The sequence below is a fragment of the Lathamus discolor genome, chromosome 11, assembly GCF_037157495.1.
Source record: "Lathamus discolor isolate bLatDis1 chromosome 11, bLatDis1.hap1, whole genome shotgun sequence".
Lineage (NCBI taxonomy): Eukaryota > Metazoa > Chordata > Aves > Psittaciformes > Psittacidae > Lathamus > Lathamus discolor.
In genome coordinates this window covers 15060953-15077696 of record NC_088894.1, presented here as the reverse complement: position 1 = coordinate 15077696, position 16744 = coordinate 15060953, and the positions used below count along the sequence as shown (strand labels likewise).

Sequence of the window (16744 nt, the reverse complement as noted above, 5' to 3'; positions counted from 1 at the left end):
CTTCTCCATCCCCACTGGTCCCCCTGCGCTAGATGTGCTGCCATTCCCTCCAGCCCCATAGTCACACATGATTGGGGCACGTCCCACATCTGCAGCAAGGCTCAGGCTGTCCAAGCGAGTTGCATATCAGAAATGACTTTTACTTAACCTAGGAGGCCCCCACATCCCATTTAAGCTGTTTTTGACTGTGTCTTCGAGTGTGTAATGTGCTCCATAAACAAATAACCTGTGTTTTTTTAACTGGGTCATTAGAAGTTGAGCTGTACTTCAGGCACAGGACGCGGGGAGGAAGTGGTGAGACCAAGAGCAGAAGGGGAGACAGCAGCAGCCTCAGACCCAGAGGACTGTGAGGAAGCAAAATATGGATGGCTGCCAGAACAAATGAAGAGCCCTTGGGGAAACCGTTTCAAGGCCTCATGGAACAGTCAGAGAATAGAGGTTAAGGAAGGCACAAATAATGTCAGACCTCCAGGAGAGCCGTTTGCCATAGCAGGTAGGGCCAGCAAGGCTTCACCCATGCTTCCAGGAGGCCCATTGCCATCTTGCTTAGTTATCATGCCTTTGATGAGGTTGTCTGTGAACACCAAGGCCAGAGCCTCTGGACTTTCACTGTCAAGAATATGAAGCATTGCAAAAATGGGGGAAGGGGAAAAAAGACCCTGGAAATGGCAGTGCCTTTGTAAACCTCCATATGTGGTATACCTTTTGGGACCAGAATGAGGATCCTCAAAGGCATTTATGTGTCTGCAAGTCTGTGAGGCCTCGTCAAAGCACAATGTTGTGTTATAGAGACCAACATGTGGGAGAATTCCTGTGCCTGTTTCCTCCCAGGTTGATCTGTATGCATTTATGGCCTTCTGGCTTGTGTATTGAATTTTACCTTTTGGATTTAAATCATCACAAAAAACTTATTGTGAGAAAAAAATGTGTGTCTCAGTTTCTGTGTGCACAATACTGGGTCAAAGTTAATTTTCACACCTTGATTTCTCTAGGAATTTTAGTGTAATAAGTCCCCATTTTATTCCACAAATTACTACGTTCAGTGTTGTTTTGGATTAGCTATTAGTAATCCGCAGGTTCAAAGCCTGCAGGCGGCACCCAAGAGCACTGAATATGAATTCTCCAAGCTGGCCAGATTCTGATCTCAGTCACCTTACGAAGCTTTACTGGCTGATGGAGATGAGTATCCGATCCTATGTTTTAGGGAAATGAGGCTTCCCCAGTTTACAGCTGAAAAAAAAATTCCAACATACCTGTCACAGCTTCTGCTTCCCTAGGGCTGGTGACTTCAATTTGCTGTTCAGTGGTCCATGGAAGGCTTTTTGGGTGCTGGCTTTAGGAGTGGGTATGGTAATAGAGACCACTTGGAATGAGATGGGGACTGCAGAGCCTCACCCTCATTGACAGGAGCAAGAGAAATGGCTCATGAGCACACCAAAGCAAAATGTGCAGTTACAGGGAAACAGTAGGGATACAGTAGATAGGATATCCTGCCAAAATGCTGTCTAAGTAGCCATTAATGGACATCTGAGTTTTGCTAAATAATTAATGTGCCTGTTGTATTTTTTTTTTTCTTATAGATCTTTCAAGGAATTTAGTTTCTGTTCCTTTGCATTTAGTTTCTGTTCCCTGAAATGCTGCTTTTGAGCCTGTCTTCTCAGACATTTATAGACAGTGTCTGTAAGGCAGTTTTCTAACAGTAGCTTGCATCTGTTATAGCTGAAAAGCCTTTAGCCCCAAGTGTGCAATTAGATACCTCACTTTGTTCTCATGGTCTAGTTTGGAAACTGAGGCATAGGCCACTGAAGTGGACTTCTCCAGGCTGAACATCCCCTTCTGAACTGTCTCAGCCGTCCCTCACAGCGCTGAGTGATGTCTGCTCTGAAAAATAGCAGGTAAGTCACAAATGAAGGTGTGAGCGTAGATCCAAACGGTGGTCAGTTCTCTGGGACGACCCAAACCTTTCAACATATCCGCTTAGGACAAGGTGTTCTTCCTCTTGTGAAGCACAAAGGAAGGAAATGTATCTTCAGGAAATGTTTATTGTACCCGTGGATTGTCTGGAGCAAGGTTCGACAATACCCGGAAAAAAAAATCCCACAAAATTAATATCAAAATAGGAGGGGCTCTTGACAAAATGCATGGGCTTGGTGGGTTGGAGGAAAGAAAATGTGCTGTCACACTCTATGCCGGTGGCTCAGGGTGCAGCTGACGGGTGACCTGCTGGCCCTGCTCTCTGCAGGCCAGTGAGGCAGAAGGCACTTCCCTGTCCCCATCTTCTCAGCTTTTAGCATGTCTCAAAAGAGCCATTAGAAAACAGAACAAGGGAGATACTTATCACCGTTAATGTTTACGTGCTGGAAGGAGAGATGCTACCTGCCACCTAACTCAGAGGGGTGCTTTAGACCCCAAACCTGCAGGGAGACCTCCATCTTTCTTCAGACTTTGGAGATGTGTTAGACACAATTCTTTCTGAATGCTGTGGCTCAGCTCTCCCTCTTTTGTTCTACTCTTATCTTTCCCAGCTTTGGAGAGCTATAGCAGAAATCTCGAAGGCAACTGGTCTCTGCAAAAGAAACCTAGGAGATTTAATGACTTAACTGAGGCTGAAGGAGTTAAAAAGAAAAGAAATATGTAATTTAGTTCTCTGAACCTCTGCCCAAACCTGCCATTGCATTAGACACCATCAACACCCCCCGCAGAAACAGCCCCCTGCGATACTGCAGAATCCCAGCCCAGGCTGCCCCTCAGCCTGCCGCAGACCCGTAACCCCCAGCTCCTTCAGGCTGGCTCCAGCGTACCACACTGCGGGTCTGACTGGACTGCAAGGAGCATGGCGAGAGGCTTCCACAGAAACCTCTAAATGGGATTTAATGTCTCCCCACCATAGGATTCCCGGAATTAGTTCTGCATCTGGTTTTTGAGATCAGGGCTGCTGTGTTCAGGAAGATGGATGCCCCTAAGAAGTATTGAAAAGAATGAAGGGCTGACAGCGGTGGTTTGTGCAGCGAGCCCGGCTGTGGGTGCAGAGCGGTGAATGTGGTTGGTTGATTGAGATCAGATTTGAAACTTTTTTCCCCAGTGGCAACGCCCCCGTAGTTATTTATTTATTTTCCCCTTTTGCTTCAAGGCTCCTCACAACAACGCTGCATTTCATGAACCGCTGTGATTATAGAGCTAGAAGGATGGCATTCTTGGTTTCCTCGGAGGCCAGGAGTCTATACCCACAGGAGACACGTTGGAGAAGTACCCAGTGAGCTTTCTGTATTATTGCACAGGATTGCAGGAACTGGTTTTGGTTTACACCGCACTGCAGGAATGCAAAGTCTGCACAGAGCATCTTCATTTACTGCTTCCTCTGCGTGCAGCCAAGGCAGGATTGCTTACACTCCCTCTGCACACTTACTGAGGAGGGAATAATGTCGTGCCTGCCCTGCAGAAGACACAGAACCACTGCTTTGCATTAGCTGTGTCCATTATCCTGCTGGTAGGATACAGTCCCAAAAGCTGAGGAGTGCTTCATGTAACCATGCAAAGCTGGTGTGAAAGTCCGGGCTTGTTTAGTTCCTCTCTCCACTTCCACTTCTGTGCCATCTTCTCATCCCAGAAGAAGGGCTCCAATAACCACATGAAAAAGTTTCCCTTTACTTTCTCTTGCAGGGCAGCAGTGGCTGATGAGACTTTCAGACCCCCAAGGTGTGGATAGTAAATAGAGATCATTGCTGCGAATGAGGCAGGTTGTGCTGCAAAGTTAGCAAGTGGTTTTCCATAGTTTAGAAGATGGTTTTTAAAAACAGGAGGTTTAGTTTACAGTTTTTTTCCTGGGCCTCTTAGGTCAGTGATGGAGCAAGAGCTGGATTTAGCGCTAGAGTCATCCTGGAGAAAAAACACACAACAACAGGCATATTTGATTTTGGTGCTTTGCTTCCTCATGCTGCCTTGGTAGTGGGGCTGCTTGTGGTATTGTGGGGACCTCTGATGCTTCCCTCCTCTTCCTATCATTCACCTCCTCCCCAGCCCTACCAGAGTCAAATATAAACTTCCTTAAAATGAACACAATATTCATTCCACTTGACCAAGCCTGGCTTCCCAGAAAATAAACAGGGAGAGCAGAGCCAGCCAGCCCCACCTCCAGAGCTGCCGGCCTCCAGGGAGGTGACGGATGGATCCAGAGCAGTTCTGGGCCTTGTGCAATGGAGAAGAAGGTGTCAAGGAGAGGGATCCCACCTAAGGGACCTCCCAGGCTCAGTATTTGCTAAATGCCTTCATTTTCACTGTTAGGATTTCTTTTCTTAGCCTCAGTTGTATCCTGGATAACTGGACACAGCAGTTGCCCTGATAATGGATCGAAAGGAACCAGGTCAGTAGCATGTATGAGTGCTGTTGGTAGAAGAGGGCTCTTTAGAGCTCAACACTTAACCTAATCTGACCAAGGCAATAGCCAATTCCCTTTTATGATCATTTTTACTGTTGCCCTTTGTTTTCTTACTATTAAAATGAAAATAAAACAAAAAAAGGCAACAAAGCGAAACACCATCCCCAAAATGTTGATTTTTCACTAGAAGAATGACTAAAATAAAGAATAAAATGTGCTGTACCGTTTTCCAACCCTATTTTGCCTTCAGAGTGGATTAAACACTCCCTGGCGGTGTTCAAGGCGAGGTTGGACGGGGCTTGGAGCAACCTGCTCTAGATGGAGCAACCTCATCTAGGAACTGGATGAGCTTTAAGGTCCCTTCAATCATAATTCTATGATTAGATTAATTTCTGCCATGCAGAAGCTGCCCAGTGCCACACTGACTGGGATGTGCCAGTACTGCACCAGCTGGACAGGAAGGTGGATGAGCGAGTGGACACTGGAAAGGCTTCTGTTCCCACTCTCCAGGGCAGCTCTCCCAGACACTGGGTGTTCCCCGGCCACTGTGCCAAGTCGCATGTGCTGGGATGCTTTGTCCTTCGGTGTTTGTAGCACGCTTTTAGCTGCCCTAAAACCACAGGACCAGCCGTGACCTTTTGGACTTGAAGTCCATGTTTTCTTATTAGACTCCCAACGTTCCCGATGTGATCCCGTGGGAGCAGCTCATATGCAGGTGTTGCCTACGGTGCTAAGATGATTCTCTCTGAAATAACATGGGAAAGAAAAAAGTGTAGACAAAATAATAAATACACCTGCGTAAGACTCTCTTGCCTTTCAGGTAGTGGATGTTTTGGGACCAAGGTCAGAGTTATCTGATATGTCCCAGATCCACACTCTTCCTGTGCTTGTCACCTTCTCTAACTCATGATGTTTATCTGACTTTCCTTCCCCAGGACAGTTATCTTTGATCTCAGCTGGCCTCACACTTAAACACTCTCTTTTGCACTGAAAGCATGAGCTTCTGATCCTCTCTAATCTCAAAACATCCTGTAGGTTTGTGTGAGTCTCTCAACTTTCTTCATCCTACCAGCAATACCTGGCTTATTATTAAAAAACAAGAAAGGGTGGAAGGAAGTGAGAGCACCTTCCCCATGCACCAAACCTGCTCCTTACAGGCAGAGATCTTAAACTAAGACGGCTGAAATGTCCCCTCTTGTGAGCTACCTGCAGTAAGCAGCAGTAGTCACACAGTGCTGAACTCAGATGCCTTCTTCAGTGGGTCTTCTTGCTTTGTCCATGCTTATATTCACAGGCAGCCTTAACAAGGACAAATGTAGTTAGTGAAGACTGGACAACACTTCTGCACATTACTTACGTGCTGCTAAGAATAACATTAAAAGTTTCAAATGCAAAAACACAGAAAAAGACTTATTTTCCTGTGAAGTTTCAATTTGCTGCTATTTTTTTTTTACTATCTGCTGTTTTCCACTCTGTGCATTATCTATTCAAGCCAGAACAGATTACAACTAATTGTTAGGCCCCTCTTTTTTTCCTTCTTACTATCTCCTAAGCAACTTTATTTGGTACAAGACAAATAATCTGAATTCCTGAAGTCAGAAACAAGGAGTGGGAGTCCGGGAAACTGGCTGCTGATCTAATGCAGTTTTTGGGAGTGTGGTTATGGTTAGAAACTCTAAATATGGCCCCGTATTACTGTACGCACAGTAACTGCACCCTGTGTGTCAATGTCTGAGTCACAGTAGTGGAGTTTACTGTCAAAACCATGTTTTACTACTATGGGCTCTGATGAATTGATAGAGTTGGGAGCGAAAAAGATGAGCTGCTGCATCAAGTGTTACCAACCAAATGACCAGGCTCGGAATGCACCTAGGCTGTGCTGTTAGTTAGGGGGGAAAAGCAGCACAAGGGGGATGATTTGGCAAGCAGATGAAGGGAATGGTGTGTTGGTGTCAGGCAAAGATACCAGCAAGAGGGGATTCCTGCCTGGTACTCCCAGGGGGGCCTGTACTTTGGGGTGCAGTCAGGAGACCCACATGATGACCATGGGAATGAACCGGTTATCCCTCTGTGAAAGTGTTTGAAAGGTTTTGTTCCCACCCCATGCAGAACAGAAGTGCCTTTCCAAGCCGTGATGCTGTGAAGCAGGATTTTCACCCTGTGGCTCACTCTCTGTCTGCCACAGGACAGGTTCCTTCCACCAGCAAGTGAACTGCAAAAGCTTCACTCTTTAGACTTTTGAACTGAACTGATTGATCAGTATGTTACTGGCAAAAACTAAATGAATATAATGTTTTTCTTTTAACAGAGACCCCCTTTTTTTAATCTTTAAATAATATGCATCCACCAAAGAGACCAGCTGGCATTCCCATACTGTACACGTTCATCCTACCCTCTTTTATTGACTGACTCATGCAGCATGCATCTGCAAGAGATTAATGGAAAGTATTAAAAATTTGGTTTAATATTTGGTAAATAGGAGGTGTCTTTTCTTTGTGCTCAAATTCGTATTTCAAATGTCTATGTTTGTGTTATTTATATTAATATATTTCATGGGTTGTTTAATAATAGTAGCAATTAAGATAATAACAATAAATACTAATAATACTGAGCTCTTCTGCTTTTCATCAAAGGAGGTCAAAACCCAAGGTTATACCTCTGGGGCTGCTATAATTTAGATGTGATCTCCTCCTGGCATTTCTTTTTGTGGAAAGTTAGGAGTATCATGCAATGCTTAGATCGCCTGTATTTTAGCCTCTGGAATGTCTCTTAGGCATTATAAATGCCAGTAAGAAACATAAAATTGGAAAGAAAACAAACACCAGGACATCAAAAAATATAACCACAAATACTGACCTATTTGTGCTTTTGTTCTGATTTAGCAGAATGCTATTAATACTATAATTAAGGCTATTTTGTAGCCTGGGGGTTTGAGCACCTGGCTCTTATTAGAGCTGTATCCATAGCGTGTGGTGGAAACAGCAAAAGAGGACAAGAGAGGAGATGGCCCAGAGGAGAACACAAGAGGGCACAGTGGCACCTGTAGTGCTCTCTTTTTTCCTGACTTTTTGCGATGTCGGGGGGCAGGGAGAATTCAGGCCTGTTTTGCCATGACATAAAGAATTACGGGAATTCGGTTGATCAGTTGGAACCATATAAATGTAATTTTGTCAACTTGGTGATTGTTTATTAGACTTACGTTTTGGTTAGTTGTGAGGGTCAAAGGTGTAACATGATGACTGTATCGGAGGAGGTTAATATGTCAATAAACCCCGCTACTGACAGGCAGTCAGTAGGAATGGTAGCTTTTCTGTGAAATAAGATACAAAATACAAGTTCCAGAAGGTGTTTTCTGCAGTTTTCCTCATCTGTTCCACTATTCTTCTACCATATTGTGCCAATGGAAACTAATACTGCGATTTCAGAAGCAAGGGACACTAATGCTGCTTTTCACTTCAAGGAGGATGTATGTTTCTACAAAGCCTTCTTCGTGTGACTGGCCATAAATGACCGAAGCAACACCAAGAAGCCTTGGCTGAACCTTAAGGAAACTCACGTTGGAGAAAATGCTGCTGAATTGAGAGGTCAGTGGTGAATGTTTTCTTCTAAAAATATTAGTGCTGTGAATAGATATTTGGAAAAGAGATATTTGGAAGGCAGTGACACATAAATAAGCAGGATCCTATCTCAGATGTTAATTTGAAGTTCAGAGGTCACAGTTTCCCTTAGATGTCTCATGCAGGATGCTTACTCTTGGGGCAGACAGCCTCCCTGTCCCGTGGTCACTTGCCTGGGTTGGCTTTTATGGTGGGAGAACTGAGCTCAGAACCATTCCACAAGAGCAAGTCTAATGCAGGGCTGCAAGAAGTCTGTTTTGGGTTTGTTCAGTCACTGTTTCTGGCTTTCACAGGAGGTTGCAGGAGGGGCCTTTACTATGGGAATTGTGGCTGAAACTTTCGAATGCTGTAACCCAGGACCATGACATTATCTCACAATTCAAAATGAGCAACCCCCTTTTCTTTTTTTTTTTTTTATGAGGCATCCATACCAGCCTCTGGTGATTTCTTACCCTCCCAGAAGTCAATCACTCTGTTACTGTATATGGAGATGTGAAAGGAAGACGTGACACTACGCTGCATGCAAAAAAGTAAAGAAACAAGATCATTAACATCTTAATATCCTGGCCTGACATCTCACAAATTATTTTAGACTTCGTAGCCAATGTAAACAGGTTTGTTTTCAACCCCCCTAATTGCCTGCTAATTGAGAGCAGATGCAGGCCTTAACTTTGGGCAGATAAAGAACAGCCTCTGCTCTGGGGCTTTACATCTATCATGAAGTCTCTGATGTATGCCTGTGAGCTTCCCTGGTTAGTGATGCTGAGGCAGAGAGGGATTGGAACTGCTTCTCTTGAATCACGCCGGAAATCTCAGTGAGACAGAAGGGAAGACGGAGCTGTGGGACTCATCAGTAACATCATCATCATTATTGTTTCATTTCGTACTTCAATGCACTTTCTGCAACAGCGTAGGTCTCCTTCGGGGGGGGGGGGGGGAGGGGTGGAGTTCTCCGAATTATAGATGGGTTTCTCATTATGATAGAAATCACTGGGTTTATGAAAAATGCATTGCTGTCATATTCCATTATCTACTTCCTCCCATGCTGCAATCCTGCAGCTTGCAAGTCATTAGATTCTTTTTCAGAGTTCCTTTGAAATAATCCTTTCAAAACACCACTATTCATTGGGTATGACTCCGAAGAGATGCTGTCTGGTACTAATGCTGTCTTTTAGTTCTGTGAGGGAGACCTGTAACAACAAGATAACTGCATGTGTATTCCAAGTAATGTCTGGAGTTTGCTGCCTCCCATTAAATGCAATAGGAGCTCACAGTTCAAATGGTAGAATTTTGCTTTGTAAATGTAAGAGAAAATGTAGTGCAGATATATAGGTAAATTTGCATTTGGTAGTGATTTAATGTTCCATGGTCTATTTTAGTTCCAACTTAAATATTACATTAAAACTGGCAATAAAAAAGAGAGAGGAGGAACAGTGTGCTAACTGCTGGGTTCAGGAGGAGTAGATGTGATTTTGTTCTTGCTGTCAGTGCAGCAGTGAGCTGCCTTTTACTTTCTCCTCTTCGTTTAGCAAGTCAGCAGCAGCAGTTAAGTGATAGCCCTCTGGTCTTTCTGCAGGACTGTTTTTGCAAATGAAAGCAGGAACTTCAAATCCTTGTGTTTTTCCAATCCCTTCCAAGGTGTTTTGTGAATTTTAACATTTCTGCATCTATCTGCAAAAAGGTGAAGGGCCCATGAGCAATTCAGGGTGAGAAGTGCCCTTTGTGGAGGGAGCCTACATAGGTTTGTACCACTGGGTTCAGGAGGTTGGAAAGGTGTATTAAAGACAGAAAAAAACCAGCCAAAAATCAAAACCCATTTGTTGGTTTGTGAATGAGAAATGGGCAAACAAAAAGAGGGAAGGGTTCACATCTAACCAGTATCATTCAGAAATACCTAAAGCACCTGGCATCTGGTTTATGAAACATGATTCGGTCCCAGGACCACAAAACCTTCAGAGTTTCACTGTGCTTTCTGCACAAAGTCCATTTTCTCTCCCAGGGCTGGCTCCAGGCAGTGACTGTGAATGCAGTCACCCCTCCTGACATTATCCTTCTCTGGAAAGTTGCCATGGACCTTGCAGAATAAAATCCTGATCTAACAGTGATGCAAGAGGTTTAATAGGAGGGCAGGGGGCTTGAAGTCAGTAGCACAAGGCATAACAGACTAAAGCAGCGGTCCATTAAATCAGTGCACTGGGGCCTAGGCATTTACAGTCACACAGTCAGATGTTTCCAGTAATTATTTCCCCATAGCATTTTTATTATGTGCTCCATAAATAATATTCACTGCCGCACTCTTCTCATGGTCTTCTATAAAAAGAGAGGGAGGAGAGAAGAGAAAGGGAATTCACTTTACCTGCAGCTGGATTTTGAGGTGAATCTGTCTTTCAACCCTATTGGAGTAGATATGAGCTTGGAAAATATGGTCACATTAGTTCCTCACTGACCAAACGTTGTTCCCTAAAACCATTGTCGCACTGACTTAATGCAAGGCAAGTTTCTATTTCCCATTTAGATTTGTCTTTTTGTCGTGGGACCCATACAGACCTGGGGTGAACAGCACATCAAACAGCGCTGCCTTCTCCTGTCTGGAAAGAACTTCCCAAAGCTCAACACTGTCGCTGTGTGTTTAATCTGGTCTGTGCATGCAGCACCTACTGACAAATGCTGGCTTTTTGGTGGAGGCTACTGTGGAAAGGCTTTTTCCAGAAAATACCACCGCCATGTCTGAGTTACAGCATTAATGTTGAACAACACAGCTTCTTTCCTGACACTAGGACTTGTGTTTTGCAAAGGGCTTTTACTCAGGTATTTGATTTTCAACATCAGTTTTCTAGCCAGAGTAAGATTCCCCAAATAAACTCAAGGATCTGGGGACATATTTTTTTACTTATTGGACTTTGATACTGGGATCAGCCGCAAGCAGAACTCAGAGAAGCAACAGTAAGAGGAGGTGGAGTAAACTCAGATTTGCTACTAAAAGGGTAACAAACTCTTCCACCTGGGTGTGCAAAACCTCTCAGCAAGCACAATAGTTCTGTCCAAGCTGGAATTCTGTTCATCAGTGTAAACGTGCACAGGGAGCGCAGAAGTTGGTAATAGTTGGTCAGAAGATAGAGTTTTAAGCAAAAAGGAAGGTTTTGCTTATAGAAAATCGGTGTCTGCTCAGGTTTGGTGGCCTTGCTTCTTGGTTGTGTCCACCTGTGTGTATGAGGGTGCAGTGCCACATGTCTGTATTCCAAAGGGAACAGAGTATTTTCGTGCCGCTAATTGGCAGTGGGCTGGAGAGATATCAGCAGCCCTTATGGCTGGATGGATTATGTAGTATGGTCATTTGACCCACAGTCCAAGCCTAGGGTGAGACCTAACACCTCGTCTCTAGAACAGCCACATGAAAGAGCTTCCAGGAGCAGGTTGCTGAAGCTGGAAGATGCCCTGCTGCTGCCATCCCTTTTGCAATGCCAGGGGACGTTGTGTCAGTAGGAAAAGACAAATCATCTGTTTCTCAGAAAATACCATCCCCAGATACTTTCTTGTTTCCTTTTGTTCTCTGTTTCGTTTCTGGACTGCTCAAGCTGGGGAAGCTGCGGCTTGAGTTTACATCTGAACCCCTTCAATATAACTGCGTGTATCTATTTTGTGGTGTAGGAAGACTCAGTTCAGTGAACCCAGGCCACTGGCATTTTATAATTTCCTCTTGCTCCAGCAGGTAAGGGATTAACCCATTGTTATTCCATGCTAAAGGAACAGAGAAAAAGATACACTGTGCAAAGACCATGGTTTCTTAAAGCAATAATAATCCATTGGGTTTTTAAAGAAATATTTGATTAGAACCATAAGGTTTCTCTTTTTTTTGAGGGAGAGAAAATTTGAAATCCGGAGTTTATTTTTCCTTCAGTGTCTCTCTGAAGAACCAACAGGAATTGAGCTATTTTTTTTCTCTCTCCTGTGTTTGTGCCTACTTATTAAACCCACATGTGGTGGCCTTGATTCCTTGTGTAGGTGCAGGGAGCTTGGAGAAAAAGAAAAAGCAAGAAAGGTGTAATCCAGTCCATTGACCTGTCTCTTTGCCCTCAGGACTCCTTCGAACAGCTGTGAGAAAAAGAAAAAGGGGGAGGGGGGAGGGGAAAAAAAGAGGCAGTTTAACAAGCCAGATCCAGATGTTCATTTCATACACACACCCTGAACAGCTTTTGCATGGTTTATTTCAGTTTCTGAAGCCATTTTTCACCAGCCTGTTTTCTCAGCTGGGAAACTTCTGGTGTAGTGTTTTCAACAAAATATTGCATTTGGCATTACAAGAAAACAGAGCCTTTAAGACATTAAAAGGACAATCTCCGTGTTTGCCTTGGCCCAGGGAAGCAGGGCCGGAGGAATTTTAGATTTCTGTACCACCCAAAGAATAGGTAAAAGAAATTTTCCACTCCTCAACCCCATTTACGTGGGAATTCGAGAGTTGATTTAGCTTCATTTTTTTTCCCCCTTTAAAGACTTCTCTGAGGACTTGGTTTGAGTGTAAATGGACTTTGTTAGCGTGAAGGAATAAGCAAAGTGATAGCAATCTTTCTCATCTAAATTCTGATGGACCAAAACTCAAACTGTTTCAGAATGAATCTTATTTTTCCTTTGCAAGGCCCAGATCCTGATGTGTTTTTTCACAGCAACATCTCCATAATGCAGACAGAGAAATTTGGAATTATTTAATATTGGCACAGTTTCTCTTTATTTACAGCAGAGGTAAGCCACATAGTTCATAGTGGCACCAGGAACAGCACTGGTAGCAGTGAGGATGGTGGTGAGCTGACAGGACAGTGTCTACACTGAGTTTAGAGGTACCCAATAGCTGGCAGGTAATAAGTTAGTGACGATTAAGTGCAAGTAAGAACTCTACTGCTATCAGTTGACTAATCAAAGGATACAGTGTCCTTCAAGGTAAAACCCCAACTCTGCCGGAGCCAGAGGGTTGTGTTCAGTTTGCTGTCCTTCACAACTTAAGTACAAAACCCCTATGTTTTCTACCTGTGAGATCCTACAAGTGTCATTCACTGTTATGTATTAGAGAGAGACTTGGTCTAAATTCCTCCATGTAAAGAAGGGTCTATAACTAAGCAATGCTTTGGTGCTTTTTTGTTTGCCTGTTCTAAAAGGAGAGAAGTTTGCAGATATTCTTATTAGAAATGTCACCATCCTGTACAGATCTCAGTCCCCCTCAGCTATGAAACAAAAGCAGATGATAAGAATTGTTAATGAGTATTTGAAGGCATATAATGTGCTTAAATTAAATAGATGATGAGAAAAAGGTAGTGTGTACCTATAGGTGTGCACATCCTTAAGCCTTGGCAGTGCCAAGTAGTGGGAATATTGGCAGTTTGATGTCAGAACACCACCAAGTAGGCTGGAAATACTTGGTCCTTGAACTTATGTTCTCTTCAGACCAAATAAAAAAAAGTAAGAAAAATCTAATTAAGACTTAAAGTGCATTAGGCAATTATTTGACCAGTACAAAACTAGAGTGAAGAGCTGCCAAACAGTACTAGTAAGTTCTGTTGAGCAAACTGGTAGTCTTTTTTAAAGCCGCTGATTTGGTGCAGAGATTGAAAACTCCTGGAGAAAACATATATTGTCTGTCCATTTCGGGGCACTGAAGATCTGCAGTGTGCCTTGGTGAGTTTTGTCCTCTCTTCTTTATCTGGTACTATGCATTACATGTATGTGTATGCCTCTATTTGCATGCATATTTACATATACATTATTATACACATCTCTACAAAAGCATCTATGAAATGCTTGATGAAAAAGAACTGTCTGTTTGTGTGGATATCAAACCTAGAATCCAGGCAGCTTCCCATCTGACTTTGGGTAATTAGACCTCCTAATATCTACCCTCAGAGACAGATAAATTCAGGAATTTATGCATAGATACTGATAAGACTCTATATTTGGAAATATTCTGTCAGTCAATGTATATACAATACACTTAGGTATTTGCCTTTGGAAATGTAATTTTAGAGATATCATTGTGCAAAAATGCTATATACATCTCTCCTTGAAGGACAGGCTTTAAGGCACTACAGACCGGGTGTCAGGGTTTCATTCTGTGCTTATACAACACATGGGAGCCTTGGCATTTGGATGGGGCAATTACATGCTGCTGTAAGACAAAGTGAATAAAGATGATTCAGGAGGTAAGAAGGAAGTGAGGAGGTAATGACAGTGTGTGGCGAATCTGGAACAGTACTGCCTTGTACTGTCAGGCTGGACCCTTCCAGTCATTTGAAAGGGAAAGAGTAAGTCTAGTGAAGTGTGAAGGCTCTTATCTCATTGTCTTTCAGCAAAACAATGACCGTTGCCACATGGCTTACCAAAAATATCTTTGTTTACCCTGTAAATATTCCCAATCCCTGCACTGAAATGCTTGTATTTATTATAACAGCCTGCCATAAACTTGCTTCAGTAGTTGTTCTGAGAGGGCTTAAATATGTGCTCTGGGAATACCATTATCAGTGATGAGGATTCGCAGTAGTGGTCTCTATGATCTCATTTGGTGCAATGCAACACAGAAGCTTGGCGTTGCCCACAGCACTCTGTACTGCATCTCCCTTGGGTTTCCCTATGACTTCAACCCAGGTTTGCCTAATACTTTACAAAGTATGGGGAAAAAGTTCCCATCAAAAAGATTGAGGTCAAGGAGAAATCATGATATTCCTCATTGTCACACCCTAGCAAATTCATTTTGATAACACTGATTGTCACTGCAGGAGACTTGTGTGTCATCCTTAATTGTCTTCTCTATAGTCTTTATACCATTAGGACTCTGACAGTGAGAACAGATACATCAAGTTTAAAGGGAATTCTTTTGCCAATAACTGGTGCACTCTTTTCTGGACACACGTGAACTAAGGTAACAAAGCTGTATTTTGTCCACAGAACGCATCCATACTGCTGTTTAGTGACAGCAAGGAAGGGAATGAAATCCATTCACTTCTTGAGATGACAGAGCAATGGGACATTGCAGAACTGGTCCTAGTCACCCATAAATGGTGCCATGTGTTTGTGTAACTGCCTCCTTCCACAATGGGAGAGCACACCCTGTTTGTCATAGATGGTGATTGATGATAATGATGATGATGATCCTCACAGAGAGTCAAAAGCCCTGCTGTGAAGGCACAAATGTCAGGATTTTGCTGCAAATTGTGATCTTTGCCTCACATCCTTCCATTTCGTGTAACTGAGAAAATTTGGACTCTATCTTCTTTGTAGCCATGTATCAGTTTGTAGAAGGTACAGATTAGATCCCCTTCTTTAACCTTTTCTTCTGGCTAAAGAGCTTCACCTCCCTTATCCTCTCCTCACATGTTCTACTAGCTTGATACTGGATACTATCCCACTGCTGGACTAGTTTGTTGATCTGCTTCTTGCCCTGAGAGAAAGGAAGATGCTCCAAAAGTGGAACTGGGTTTTAGTTGTGATTAATATTTTGCATTACCTGTCTACTTTGTTGAGCAGATGCTCAAGCCTTGGCCATAACTGTAATATAATGGCTCTCATTCAAATGTTGGGAACATCAGGGTGTACCTGCTCTGCCCTCTTGGAAGATGCTATTTCCTGAAAATGCACTGTACCCAGGTCATCCTGTCCCATTCATGTGGCTCTCTGTGACAGCAATACAATTAATTGCCTTTTTTTCCCCATTGCTGAACTGGCTGGATCATCCTGGAGATGCTGAATTTGTTTTCTTCTTTGCAAAGTGCACACACTCTTATGGATTTTCACAAAGGAAACAGAAACATCTAGGAAAAAGCAGGAGTGGAAAGCCCTCAATTTCTTTTTCTATGAATAATTTAGTGCCAAGTTAACTGAAACGTTTGAAAAAGAGATTTTTGGTGCCTAGCTTCATTAAGCCCTCTATCCCCAAATGTATTTTCTATCAGTGTCAGCATCCAACACTTCATCTTGTCCCAATCACAGCAAAGACCTCATGGAAATGAAATGCAGGGGAAGGGAGAGGAAAAGCAGATTATTGTTGCCATTATGCATGTCTGTGTGTGCACATGTGCTCTATAAACTTAAAGTGAGGGAAAAAAACAAGAATCTGTATGAAAAGATGGAATGAAGCCCCAAGCCACATCAAACTTCCATTGCATGCACTCCTTTCGGGGGTACGAGCCACACTCTGTCACATTAAAGAGTGTTGTGCCACATGCCAACCCCCTTCTCTGGAGCACGTGTTTTCATCAGAGTATTATGTTCTCGTCCACTAAGCTTTTACCAGCACAAGGAGGACCTCCTTTGCTTGGCAGTGATTTCTGTCAGCGATCTGTCTTCTGCAGCTATTTCCGTGGAAAGGCCCTCCATCTGGTGCTTGGCAGAGAAGGGATCTTTCCTCTCAACTGTTTTTCTCTCTCTCGTGCGCCCTGTTTAAGGTATACCCTTTGGAAATCTTCAACTTCCAAGATTTGTTTTTGCACAAGACATGTACTTTGTTTTGCGTGCTCCAGCTTTCTTTTCTTTTAACAAAACACTACACCCGTGCCCTGCTTATCCTGGCAGAGGGAGAAGAATGCTGTTTGCTTTAACATTACCTTCAGTCTCAGTATGCAACAGGTCAAAAGATGTGACAAGTACACATGCTAATCCCTTTCCCTTTCAGTTAATAGAATAACACAGATGGGAAAGTTTACACTGGGATCTGACACTCACTCCAAGCTGAAGTTAAGAAGGAGACAGGGTTGAACATTGCCTTTCAGATCAG

The 16744-nt window shown here is 43.3% G+C and overlaps 1 long non-coding RNA gene across 1 annotated transcript in view; it reads left to right on the top strand.

Moving 5' to 3' along the window:
* The first annotated feature begins 1708 nt into the window (after window positions 1-1708).
* LOC136020496 (uncharacterized) overlaps window positions 1709-16744 on the top strand; it is a 29917-nt gene continuing 14881 nt past the window's right edge. The window contains exons 1-2 of the long non-coding RNA XR_010615349.1: window positions 1709-1895; window positions 7836-7959. This is a non-coding gene — a long non-coding RNA (uncharacterized LOC136020496). The remainder of the gene's footprint in view (window positions 1896-7835; window positions 7960-16744) is intronic.